General features: G+C 45.9%; 1 long non-coding RNA gene and 1 pseudogene across 2 annotated transcripts in view; one reads left to right on the top strand and one right to left on the bottom strand.

Annotated features, from left to right (window-relative positions):
- The window catches only part of LOC306647941, a 203,182-nt gene that overhangs the window by 113,947 nt on the left and 75,752 nt on the right, over positions 1–13,483 (top strand). The gene's annotated exons all lie outside the window — the stretch shown is intronic.
- Positions 1,274–2,180, bottom strand: LOC306647725 (vomeronasal type-1 receptor 1-like; annotated as a pseudogene). Its single transcript has one exon. The product of its transcript is annotated as a vomeronasal type-1 receptor 1-like (transcript).

The following is a 13,483-nucleotide window of genomic DNA, read 5'->3' as shown; positions in this document are numbered from 1 at the left end:
TCAGAGAGGAGATTGCTGTTCTTCAGATAGACGTTGAAACAGCAGCTTTTATTCTATGCAATTTTGTGCATGAGAATTCTCATGTTGGTGAAAATAGACAAGAGACATTTTGTAAGAGTTTAGAGACTCGATGTTATCCATTAGAAACTGATCATGCTTTTAAGGACTATGTAACACACGATGCACTTGACTAAAATCAGCCTTCAAGATTTTCAGTGTTATTAGTAGAAACACATGAAACAACTGAAACTATTTTAATTATATATATATATATATATATATATATATAACTAGAGTGCTCTACCACTGAGCTGCTTCCCCAGCTCTTTAAATTTTCATTTGGATACAGGGTCTGACTGAGTTACCCAGCCTGGCTTGAACCTGGCACTCTGGTGACTGGTCAGTATGGCTGGGGTTACAGACCTCCCCAACACACACAGCATACTGAGAACTGCTTAGTGAGGAGGCCTGGAATTTCCATCACCCTGATTGGATTCCTGCACTGTCTGTCATCTTAAACAGCCACTCAGATTTTCTCAGCTATCCTAGGTGAAGGCCCAGAACCTTCCCTGGCCATATTCCCCTGCTCATCACATCTGTCTGCATCCCATGAGAATCAGCCCACCCAGTGAGCTGCACTTAATTCCTCCCACCAATCATGCAGTTCATTTCCCTCTGCCAAAAATGTTGGCTCATAACTTCTTTGGAAAACTATTTAGCACCATAGTTAATAAAAATGGAATATGTATTTCAAGATTTTTGAAACAAAAGATTTATAACATCCTCACAAGAAATGAATGATGCTATTGAGATGTTGGGTGTATAGGTGATTTACTCTTTATATAAAGTGTACAGAGATCAGAACATCACATTGTATCTCCAAAATACACATAATTATTGCGAAGGAAAAATAATTAATTTAAAAAAGAAATGATACTGAAACACTAGAAACAAAATGGCAAAAAGGCTTCAGTAGTTTTCATAAGACTTTAAAGAAAGAATTTCCTGATCTGTAATCTCAACAATTTCTTCTAATACACTATTTTAAAATATCCTAAACTTCCCTAATTGGAAACAGGGACAGATCCCTGTTTCATTATGTTCATGATGTCTGTACTTAGTCTGGCCTAGGGCTGAGGCTAGAGGAGATATTGCCACCTCCTGTGCCATAGGGTCAGAACTGATTGAACTGGGGGCTCTTCAAATATGAGCAGATTTTTACATGAACATTCAAGTACCTCAAGGAGAACAGACCCCTTGCCAGGTGAGTGGATTAGGAGACACAATTTGTCCTCACTCGGCAGTGAGAGAGGAACTGAGAGACACGGGTATCATTGATGAGGAGCACAAAGGGGCTGAGTGCTGGGAAACATCAGGCCACCAGCACAGAGCTGCTCATGACCCACTGGTCTCTGTTTGCAGCTAGGGTCATCCACATGGTCAGTACACTGTAGATGGAGTAAAAGGAAACAAAGGAGCTCATCAGGATCAGGATAGTGCGTGTGGCCCTGACCTCATGGGAGGGTCTGGGGCTGCAGACATGGCTGTGAATGTGCTGGACTCACTGCTTGTGCCTGTGCAGGAGGAAGACCATGGAGCCACTGGCCCAGGCCATGAGGACCAGACTCATCAAGTCAGGGGAAAAGTATAAGATTGAGTGTAAGGTGCTGTGACTTCCTCTGATTGACCAGAAACAGTAGCCATGACTCCCATCTGCACTGAGATTTTCCTTATTCAGTGGGCCTTTCACTACTAGAGGCAGAAATGAATTTACGAGGAGATGCAAGGTCCAACAGAGGAGACAGCAGGAGCCAATGCACTGTAGGGATCTGATCTTGAGCAAGATCCACCTACAGATTCCGGGGTTGAGTTTAATGGCCTGGAAGCCATTGAACAGGCACAAGGTGCTGAAGGACACACCAGTGCTCACTCTGTAAAAATAGAAGACTAGCTTACATCTCCTATCATTCAGGAAATGTTTCCATCCCAAACTTGCCAGTCTGAGGTACTCCTTTAGAGAGAAGAACAATGGAATTGGCCAGCACCAGCTGATTGAGAATCAAATCTGTGGGTCTGAAGTGACGTCTGGTGAACAAAGTGAAGTTATACAGGCAAAGGAGGGAGAAATTTCCCAGGAATCCTACTCCTGTCTGAGTGAGAAAAATAAACCCCATATCCATGCTGAATGGATCACATCAGCAAGTAGAGTTTGGGAAATACCTAAAGTCAGGAGATAAACAAATGAGAGTAAATGTGTCACCATCAGGACAAGCCACAATGTAATACTTACCATATACTAAATACCCTCACATGAAAGAGACAATGACTTTCTGCCCACCTTCTCAAACAAAACATAATAAAAACCTGAACTGCACAAAGCCTCAGTCTCCAACTCCCAGGTGAAGGTGAGAGTAATGGACAGCTCTGTGAATTGTCATGGCTCCCTCCTCAGGGTGGAGGGTGCCCAGCAGTGTCTCTGTGAGGAGAGGAGGGGGAGGTCTGTGCAGGGACATGGGTGCACCTTCATAGAGGAGGGTGTCCAGCAGGTTTCTCTGCAGGGAGAGGATGGGGAGCCCTGTGCAGGAACATGGATGCACCTTCATAGGGGAGGGTGTCCAGCAGGTGTCTCTGCAGGGAGAGGAGGGGAGGCCTGTACAAGGACATGGATGACTTCAGGGTTGAGGGTACCTAGCAGGTGTCTCTGCAGGGAGAGGAGGGGGAGTCCTGTGCAGGGACATGGATGCCTTCAGGGTTGAGAGTGCCCAGCAGGTGTGTGTACAGGGAGGGTAGGCAGAGCCTTGTGGGCTTTAATGGGTTGTTCTCAAGCATACATTCTATAGGTAGAGACAAGACCCAGACATGTGCACCATGTATTTTTTTTAAATATATAAGGACAGAATTATTGGGGCAGAGATTGGCCACAGTGGAATGGTATAAACGTTCACTTTGTAAAGTGATCTGATCTGTGTTTAATAGTACAAACATATGTATTTTCCCATGATTCTTTAAAAATAGTATACACATTCCATATCAAAATAAAAATTTTTCCAAATTAAATGAAGAAATCACTTGATTATCACTATGTTGTTGTATTTGTACTTACCTGAAATAGTGCAAATAGTAATATTTTTTCCTTTTCCTAGGGACACCAGGATCCATGGGGACAGCTGGAACCAATCCATCACCAACATTTTACTCGAGACAGTGTCTGAGTAAGTTTCCCAGGTTGGCCTCAAACTTGTGATCCTCCTGCCTCAGTTTCTCAAGTAGCCAGGATTATGGGCTGGTACCACCATTCCAGGCTTCAGATAAATAAAACACAGAAACATATATGAAAATTACAGCCCTGGAAGAGGAAGGTTAGGCTGTGGTCCACAATCATGTTTGCAAATGTGTTATCATTATTTATTTGAAATATATAAAAGTCTATTTACAGAAATGACAACCAACCCTTTCAGTATAATTCAAGAATATGTGAATAAAAAATTAAGTATCTCAAAACCACATAACATTGGAGGAGTTAATGCAGGCAGTGCATAAGTTTTGAACATATCTGTATTTCCTATTTTTCTTCAGTGAGACATTTAGACATTGTAACCCACTAATCCAACACACTTGCTTTATCCATTTTTATCTTGGTAGTCATTTAAGCATAATGGTATGCTTTAATGAATATTCAATTTACAATATTTGAGAAAACATTTTTCTCTTCACACTCACGTGTGAACACTGAACAAATACATTGGAGTCTTGGGTAAGTGCTGCTCAGTGTGGAATGGAAGTTGGAGTTTGGCAGAGGAGACCCACCTTGTGTCTGGCCCTATTCCCTGAAGGGCAGCTGGTTGCTTTCAAAAGGGCAGCGGGGAATAAATTATGTTGCTTACTTTTTCAGGCAGGGATGAGTCAGGAGACACTTTTCTCCAGGTTCCAGATGGAGGAAGAGGTGTCTGGAAGGAGCCTCACCAGAGACGCTGGCCTTGGGAGCGCTGGGGTGGGAGGTACAGTTGGAGCACATACTCATGTCAACCGTGGGCTTGGGGTTTGTGCAGAGTGTCCCAACTGATCACTTTACAGCATCTGCAAGACAGAAGGCAGTTAAAACTCATCAGTGAACTACAGCCCCATGATAGGGCTGAAACTGTGAGGCAATGTAAGCACAGGGGAAGGGAGAACATATGGATGGCTGAGAGACCAGGCCTGCAGTGTACCGAGGGAGCAGGGGGTCAGGTTGCAGCAGGAGTCTTCAGGCTGGTATGAAGTCAGGTCCCTAACAGGAGCCTGGGCCCGTGAGGCTGTGGTGTATTTTCAAATTCTGACTGATAAATAGGTGCTGAAATTCACAGGGCAAGGAAAGTTCAAAGATTCCAACAATGCTAAGGATGTGTGGATACACGGGATCAAAATAGATGCCCTGAGTCCTCAGGGAAGGGCACCCACCTGCCCATCCAAAGCATCCCTGATGAGAATGGGTGTTCTTTCCTGTTTCATAAGAAAATTTGTGTGGGGTTATTCAGAATAACAGACTGATTGTGGGATGGAAAAGCAGCATAGCACTTCACAATCTGTCTACAGGCTGGGGTGCCAAGTGGCATTACAGTCAGACTCAGGCACTCAGGGTCCCTGGCTAGCCTCTCCCTTCCTCTGTCCCCATCACAGTTCACACACGTTTCCCCAATCACCTTTTCATCCTCGATACAGGAAATAACTCTTTTAACTTTTATCTAACCAACTATTTATTGTTCCTCTACCGAGGAGAGTAGTTAAGATTTAGCATTATGATCACCCTGGGCTCTGCCTCCTCTCCCTGGGATCAGAAGGAAGAAAAGCAAGAGCCCATGACCATACCCACACATTCACCTGGATGTCAGTGTCCACTGGTGACTCACCTTCCTTAAGCTCACCTGGGTTTGCAGAGTGAAGCCCTCAGAATGAGCAAAGAGTGTTAGTCAGGGACCAGTGAGGACATCTCAGAGGGAGGTCAGAGCAAGAAGGAGAGATGAAGTGTTTCCTGAAAGAGCTGCTGTGAATGTGTGTGTGTGGTTGAGAGTGAGATTGGGAGAGGAGAGAGAGAGGTAGAGGAAGGGTGAGAGTGTCGGGAGAAGGAAGAGGGAGAGGGAGAGGGAGAGAGCACTGTCATAGTTTCATGCCCAATCCCCTCTGGATCCATGCTTCTGTGTCTGATATTGCATTTGGGGAGGACTCCTTCTCAGAATCTGGGAGTGATATGAATGCATGGACACTTAGCTGAATGATGCTGTCTGTCAGTGTTCCCAGGCAGTGTTGTGCAGGTGTGTGCAGGGCAGGTGATAAAAGTCAGGGACTCCATGATCTCACCACTTTGCTGGGAAGTGTCTGTTCTCTCACCTGTAGGTGCAGTGACTGCACCTGCATGGGGACTGGAGGTCATCTGGGAAACACGTGGTGAGGAGTGTGCATGTGTCTGCAAGCCCTTCCCCATGAGAAGCCTCTCAAGGGCAGAAGCAGGTGGGACAGGCTTTACATTGGCATGAGCGAGGTCCCAGGGGAGGCTGATCAGAGCACACAGGGACCTGCCTACTGAGAAGGGACATGGAGCACAAGGCTCTGTCTGGATTTCAGCCTTGTGGATAACTTGGGCTTCAAAGTGTAATAGCTCAAATACCTGGGGACTTCTAGGATGCCCAAACTGAACAGCAGACAGCATGTGAATTTAGTGGAAAGAGAAACCAGAGTGGTTCAAGTGGGCAGAGTGACACAAGGACATATCCTTTTACTGCTCACAAGAGTGCTTCAAGGTTCCCTTCCTTTCCCAGTAGGTGAGGCACTCTTCTGGGCAGGTGGGATTCAGGAGACATAACAATAATGTTTCCCATGGAAACTGATTCCTGTTGAGGAAAACAGACCAAATATACAAAAGCAAGGTACCGAATGGTACAAAACTTGTTCAAGCAGGACATGCATGCAATCAGGTGAAGACACAAGAAGGAGCATTTTGCTAAGTGCGGTCTTAAGGATGAGCATTCTTCCAGGTGTGGGCCAGGGAGGAGCATTCTCATTTGCAGGACAGGGTGGAGCATTCTTTCACGTGAGGGCACAGGGAGGAGAATTTTGCCACGTGCAGCACAGGGAGGAGCATGCATCCAGGTGCAGCACAGTGTGGAGCTTTTGCCAGTTTGAGTACAGAGAGGAGAATTCTGCAAGTTGCAGAACATTGAGGAGCATGCAGCTAGGTGCAGCAGAGAGGAGAATTCTGCCAGGTGCAGGGAAAGGGAAGACCATTATACCAGATGGGGGCAAAAGGAGGAACATTCTGCCAGGTGCAACACAGGGAGAAGAATTCTGCCAGGTGTGGGCAAAGGGATGAGCATTCTGCCAGGTGAAGCACAGGAAGTACAATTCTGCAAGGTGTGGGTACAGAGAGGAACATTGTGCCAGGTGTAGGTACAGGGATGAGAATTCTCCCAGTCGAAGCACAGCAGGGCCATTATGCCAGGTCTGGGCACAGGGAGGAATGTTCTGCTAGGTGCAGGCACAGGGAGCAGCATTCTGCCAGGTGTGGGCAAAGGGAGGAGCATTTGGCAATGTGAGGGCACATGGAGTAGTATTCTGCCATGTGCAGCACAGGGAGAAGATTTCTGCCATGTTCAGCACAGAAAGCAGCATTTTGCCTGGTGTGGGCACAGGCAGGGTCATCCTGTCATGTAGAGCAAAGGGAGGAGCATTCTGCCAGGCGCAGCACAGGGAGGAGCATTCTGCCAGGTGTGTTCACAGGGAGGAGCCTTATGCTAATTGAGGCACAGGGAGGAGCATTCTGCCAGCTAGGACTCAGGGAGGAGCATTCTGCCAGGTGCAGCACAGGGAGGAGCTTTCTGCCAGGTGTGGCACAGGGAGGAGAATTCTCCCACATATAAGCACATGGAGGAAGAATTGGCCATGTGCAGGCACAGGGAGGAGCTGTCTGCCAGTTGTGGTCACTGGGAGAAGCATTATGCCAGGTGCAGGACAAAGAGGAACATGAAGGCAGGAGCACCACAGGAAAGAATATTCTGTCATGTTTAGCACAGGGAGAAGCGTTTTGCCAGGTGCAGCACAGGGAGGAGCATTCTGCCCGAAGCAGGCACAGGGAAAAGTTTTGTCCCACGTGCATCACACAGAGAAGCATCCAGCCAGGTGCACAAACCAGGGAGTATTCTTCCAGCTCTGGGCAGAGGGAGGAGCATGCATACAGGTGCGGGAACAGTGAGGAGCATTCTGCCATGTGCAGAAGAGGGAGGAGCATTCTGCCAGGTGCGGTCTCAGGGAGAAGCATTTTGGCATTTGCAGCACAGGAACGAGCATTCTGCCAGTTTCAGACACAGGGAGGAGCATCCTGCCAGATTCGGGCACAGGAGCATTCTGCCAGGCGCAGCGCAGGGAGGATCAGGTGTGGGGACAGAGAGGAGCATGCATACATGTGCTGCACAGGGAGGAGCATTCTGCGACGTCCTGGCACACAGAGGAGCATGTGCCATGTGAGGGTACATGGAGGATAATTTGGAAATGTGCAACAGAGGGAGGAGCAGTCTGCCAGGTGGAGCACAGGGAGGAACATCCTTCCAGGTGCGGACTCCCAGGGGAGTATTCTGCCAGGTGCAGAACAGGGAGCATTCTGCCATTTGCAGCACAGTGAGAAGCATTCTGCCAGGTGCGGAGCTTAGGGAAGAGCTTTCAGTCAGGTGTGGGCACAGGGAAAAGCTTAGTGACATGTGCAGCATAGAAAGGAGCAATTTGCCTTGTGCAGTACAGGGAGGATCATTCTGCCAGGTTCAGCAGAGGGAGCAACATTCTGCCAGATGTGGTCACAAGGAGGAGCATTCTGCCAGGTTGGGGCACAGGGAGGAACATTCTGCCAGGAGCAGGTATAGGGAAGAACATTCTACCAGTTGCATTACAAGGAGCACCATTCTCCAGGTGTCGGGACAGAGAGGAGCATGCATACTGGTGCAACACAGGCAGGAGCATTCTGCCAGGTGCAGCACAGGGAGGAATGTGCATACATGTGCAGCAGAGAAAGGAGAATCCTGTCTTGTGCAGCACAGGGAGGAGCATTCTCCAGGCGCGGGCAAAGGGAGGAGCATTCTGCCAGGTGAGGCATAGGGAGGAACATTCTATTAGGTACAGCACAGGGAGGATTATTCTGCCTGATTCAGGAGAGGGAGAAACATTGTGACAGGTTTGGTCCCAGGGAGGACCATTCTGCAATGTGGGGGCACAGGTTGGAGCATTCATCTAGGTGCAGCGTAGGGAGGAGCATTCTGCCAGGTGCAGCACAGGGAGGAGCATTCTGCCAGGTGCAGCACATGGAAGAGCATTCTGCCAGGTGTGGACAGAGGCAGGAACATTCTGCCAGGTGTGGGCATAGGGAGGAGGATTTTGCAATGTCCTGCACTAAGAGGATCATTCTGCCAGGTGTAGCACAGGGAAGAGTATTCTCCCAGATGTGGGGACAGAGAGGAGCATTCTGCCAGCTGCAGCACAGACGGGAGCATTCTGCCAAGTGTGGGCACAGGCAGGAGCATTCTGTCAGGTTGAGGAACATGGAGGAGCATTCTTCCAGGTCTCACACAGGGAAGAACTTTCTGCCAGGTGTAAGTACAGGGAGAATTTTGCCAGATGCAGCATGGGGAGTAGTATTCTGCGATAAGTGGGCACATGGAGGAACATTGTGGAAGTATCAGATGTGGGAGAATCATTCTGTGAGATGTAGCACAAGGAAGAGCATTCCGCCATGTTTGGGCACAGGGAAGAGCATTCTGCCATGTTCAGGCACAGGAAGGAGCATTCTGGCAGGTGTGGGCACAGGGAGGAGCATGCTTCCAGGTGCAGCACAGTTAGGAGCATTCAGCCAGTTGCAGCACAGAGAGGAGACATCTGCCCTGTGCGGGTACAGGGAGGAGCATTGGCCAGGTGGAGCAAAGGGAGTGTCATTCTGCCATCTAAGTTCACAGGGAGGAGCGTCATGAAATGTGCAGTACAAGGTGGAGCATCTGCCAGGTGCAGCACAGGGAGGAGCATTCTGTCATGTGAAGTAGAGAGGGGAGCATTTTTCCAGGTGTGGTCACAGAACAGGTTTTTGTGCTAGGTCCAGGAACAGGGAGGAGCATTTTGCCAGGTCCAGCACAGGGAGGAGCATTCTGACTAGTGTAGAAGAGGGGGGAGCCTTATGCCACACGTGGGCACAGGAAAGCCTTCTGCCAGGGGTGGGCATTTAAAGGAACATTTGCCCAGGAATGGGCAGAGAGAGGAGCATTCTGCATGTGCTGGATCAGGGAGAAGAATTCTGCCAGGTGCATCACAGGCAGGAGAATTCTGCCAGGTGCATCACAGGGAGAAGCATTCTGCCATGTTGTTGCCACCTGCAGCAACAAGATCACAGGAAAGAATCGGAGGCGGACTGGAAATGAACAACTTCTTTACTTTTCTCAGGGGTGCTTCCTTGCTTGCTTGCTTCCTTGCTTACCTCTCTCCCAAATTAGACGCCTTGGTGCCAACACCAGCTCCCCCTGACACCGTGAAAAGAGAGAAAACAGCAAGTCACCACCGCTAGGAGTGGAAGCAAGGTGAGAGTGGCACACGTAGAGTGGCACCCCCAGGTGCCTGTTGTTCCTGCGTGCTCCATCACATGCCTCACGCGTGAGATTGCTGGGGTTGTGGCACAAGCGCAACCGGGAAACCGAGGGCAGTAAGGGCGGGGGAAGAGGCATCCAGCACCAGCAGGTGGGTGTGTCCTCCCGCGCTGCAATCTCTTCCGCAAACAGCTGTAAGCATGTCTCTACTTCTCCCCCTTTTTGTTTTAAAAGGTGAAGAAAACTTTAATGGATTCATGACAGCTATCACTACATCTGGATCAACTATGCCTGTCTTAGGCATCCACATGTCTTACTGACATTCTTACCCGTCATCAGATAATCAAGAAGCTTGATATTATTGTCTTGGCTCCTGTCTCAGTTTGATATGTTAGTCACATGAGACATTCCCATCTTTGACTACCAGCCATCCATTTGAGAGAGCCAAACCTGAGAAGAAGTTCCAGCTTCTAAGGTGGCAAGTGCATTTTTTACAATGATCTTATCCCTTTATTGGCATAAACACATCTTACTCCATTGTACAATATCTTTAAAAAACGCAATTACATCAGCAACAGAGGGCACCTTGACTTTAGTAGAATTTACTAAGATTGTTTGGGCTTGTGGTGATCTGGTGAGATTATCAAACTGATAGTTCCAAGATCCATTAAGCAAAGCACTAAGTTGTCTTGATAAATTGGCAGCCCTGCTATAATTATGGTATTGAACCCCTGTAAGCCATAGTCCTGAATAATGTCCAAGACTTCCTGATGCAGCAAGGTCCATCAAAATATCCACTTGTTCTTGGAGAAGATCAACACGTTGGTTGAGTATGACTATACCAGAATGAAGATGTTGATTTATGGTTTCCTGTGTTTGAAGAGCCGTGGCCACACTACCAGTGAGGTTGTTCAATGCCTGTGCAGTAGTAATACTTATAGCTAGGGCAACTCCAGCAGCAGTAACTGCAGCTGCCAACACAGCGACAGCCACAGCCAGGGCTCAAGATATTCCAAAATCCCACTTATGTTGAGACAACACCACAGGCAGGTCTTCCACATTTGCTAAAACTGGCATTGGGAGGTACCTAGGAACTCGAAAATAATCATTAAAGGAAAACTAGTACTATTCCAACATCGAGTTAAAAAAAAAAACATGAGGAGGGGGTGCACTCTAAAGGATGATTAATGGAGGAGGCATTAGAGATTATAAGGATGAACAGTGATGTGACACATATAGGGGTAGGCTTAAATGTAATCAGGGAGGAGGATCTAGAAATATTAAGACCTGTTTCAAACACTGTGGAGGTGTTATAATCATATAACCCATTAATAAATTGACCTCCTTGAAGCATACACAGAGCACTGATGTCTCTGAAAGCTCTTCCTCTGCAAAATGACCAGGAATCAAAAGAATTGGCTGTATCTACCATTAAAGGATTTTGAAAAGAAAAATTATATCCAGAAAAGGAACTATTAGAGAAGGTACTAAATCTAGGAGCAAAGGTAAAAGATCCAGTTGCACCTACAAAGGCAGCTCTAGAGGAACCTTGACATCCAGACCACAAAGAAGGCCATGTAGGGGAAGACTCCTAGCAACGTGGGCCCCATCTAGGTACCAAGAGTTTGGTTGCCAAGTATGACACAGGGATGGGTAGAATCATTATTGTAAGAAATGGAGAAACATAAACTTCCAGAGGGTTGAAAACAGCAATTAAGAAAAGGTGAAATATCTGAATCCACAGGTATAGCAGGTAAACCCAGTGTACTATTAGTAGTAAAAAAATGGGGGATAAACAGAGCAGGTGTTAGTTAAAGGGAGAGGCCAAGGCCGTCCTGTAACTATAGACCAGAGTTGTAAAGTGTTTCCATCAATCAGTGGAATCATCAGGAGAATTATCATGTTCATGTTCACTGTTTTCATGATGTTTATCAACTGCTGAATGATTGGTAACTTGTCTGATGAGTCTTGCCTGCACCCACACCAGAGAGGTTGCATCCCATGGAAAGATACAAACAGATCGTCGCCCCCATATTAACACTGGGTCCGGACCCTTCCACATCCCTGTAAGGACATCTTTCCAGCAGACTAGTGGTTTTTGTTGCTGATGAGGATTCCAATGTCTGTCTCCAGAAGAATAACCCTCTGAATCCATAGTTAAAAAATTTAAAGTAAAAAGAGCTATAGCCAGTCTATCTCTGGGGGTAACACAATCTCCCCCTTTTTGTTTTAAAAGCATGAGCTTGAGCATTTGATTAGCATGCTCCACTATGCCTTGACCTTGAGGATTATAAGGAATTCCAGTTTTACGAGTGATTTGAAACTTAAGACAAAACTGAGTAAAAGATGATGAAGTATAAGCAGGGCCATTATCTGTCTTAAGCATTTTAGGAATGCCCTTAGCTGTGAAAGCTTGTAAGCAATGAGAGAAAACATCTTTAACTTTTTCCCCAGAATGGAGATAAGCAAAAATGAATCCTGAACATGTGTCAGTAGACACTTGAATAAATTTTAGTTTACCAAAGCTGGGATCATGAGTAACATCCATTTGCCACACATTTGCCCTCTGGGATTGATGCCTACATGTGGAACTGGAGAATGAATACCACAAGATTGGCATCCCTTAACAATAGTTCTAGCGTGTTCTTTAGTTATTTTAAATCTACGTTATAATGTCATACTGTTTACATGAAATTGAGCATGAAATTGAGTGGTCTGTTCTACTGAAGAAAATATGAAAATAGTTTGAGTTGGAAGATCAGCTTTATGATTACCCTCATGTAGAGGACCAGGCAAATTGGTATGAGCTCTTCTATGTCCAACAACATAGGTTCTTTACGTTCCCATAAGATCTTCTGTATTTGAAGAAATATCCTAAAAGCTGGAGTATGAGGAAATATAGGTCAAGCCAATTCTAATTTAGGAATTGCTTGAACAATATAATTACTGTCTGTAAAAAGATTTATGGGCTGTTCCCTGAATTCTATAAGGGCTATGACCACAGCTTCCATTTCTACCAATTGAGCAGAATTATGAGAAGTAATATGAGTGATAGTATTTTGGCAAGTGACCACTGCAGCAGTACCATTAGAGGATCTATCAGTAAAAACATTTAGTACTCTGGGAATAGGTTGTTTTTTTAACTACTTGGGGGAATATAACAGGAGGATTAAGACAAAAAGACAATAAAGGGGACTTTGGAGGGTGGTTATCAAATTTTGCAGAAGTAGAGCATTTAGCAATAGCCCAGTTATTATCATTAGCACATAAAATTTCAACTTGTTGGGCAGAATAAGGAGTTATAATGGTGGTAGGATGTATACCAAACACTCTAACTGCACTTTTTATCCATTGAAGAATGAGCTGTGCCCCCATAGAGGTATAAGGTTCAATTATATTTTAGGAGAGGTGGATAAATTTATTCACATTAATGGTCCATCTTACCAGAAAACACCCATGGGCGTATATTGAGAAGGAATTACTACAAACAGAAGTGGTTTTAAGAAATTAATTCTATCACACTGGGCACACTCAGTAGCCCTTTCTACTCTACTTATAGCTTCTCTAGCTTCATTAGTTAAAGATCTTGGAGAAGATGGATCATGATCCCCATGGAGTGTGTCAAATAAAGGCTTTAATTCTCCTGTGGAGAGATCCAAAGTTAGTCAAAGCCAATTAATATACTCCAGTAGTTTTTGGAAATCATTTAAAGTGGTTAACTGATCTTTACTGAGCTGGATTTTTTTTGAGGTTTGATGAATGTGTCCATAATTTGAAATCCTAGATACAAGATAGGGGATCTAGTTCATACATTTTCTTCTGCTATGATCAACCCATGTTGTTTTAGGCTGAAAGCCATATCCCCAAATATCTCAAGGAGGTTCTAATGATCAGGATGA

The sequence above is a fragment of the Sciurus vulgaris genome, assembly GCF_902686455.1.
Source record: "Sciurus vulgaris genome assembly, chromosome: 17".
Classification (NCBI taxonomy): Eukaryota; Metazoa; Chordata; class Mammalia; order Rodentia; family Sciuridae; genus Sciurus; species Sciurus vulgaris.
The sequence above is the reverse complement of the archived record's forward strand: the minus strand, read 5'-3'. Positions and strand labels throughout refer to the sequence as shown.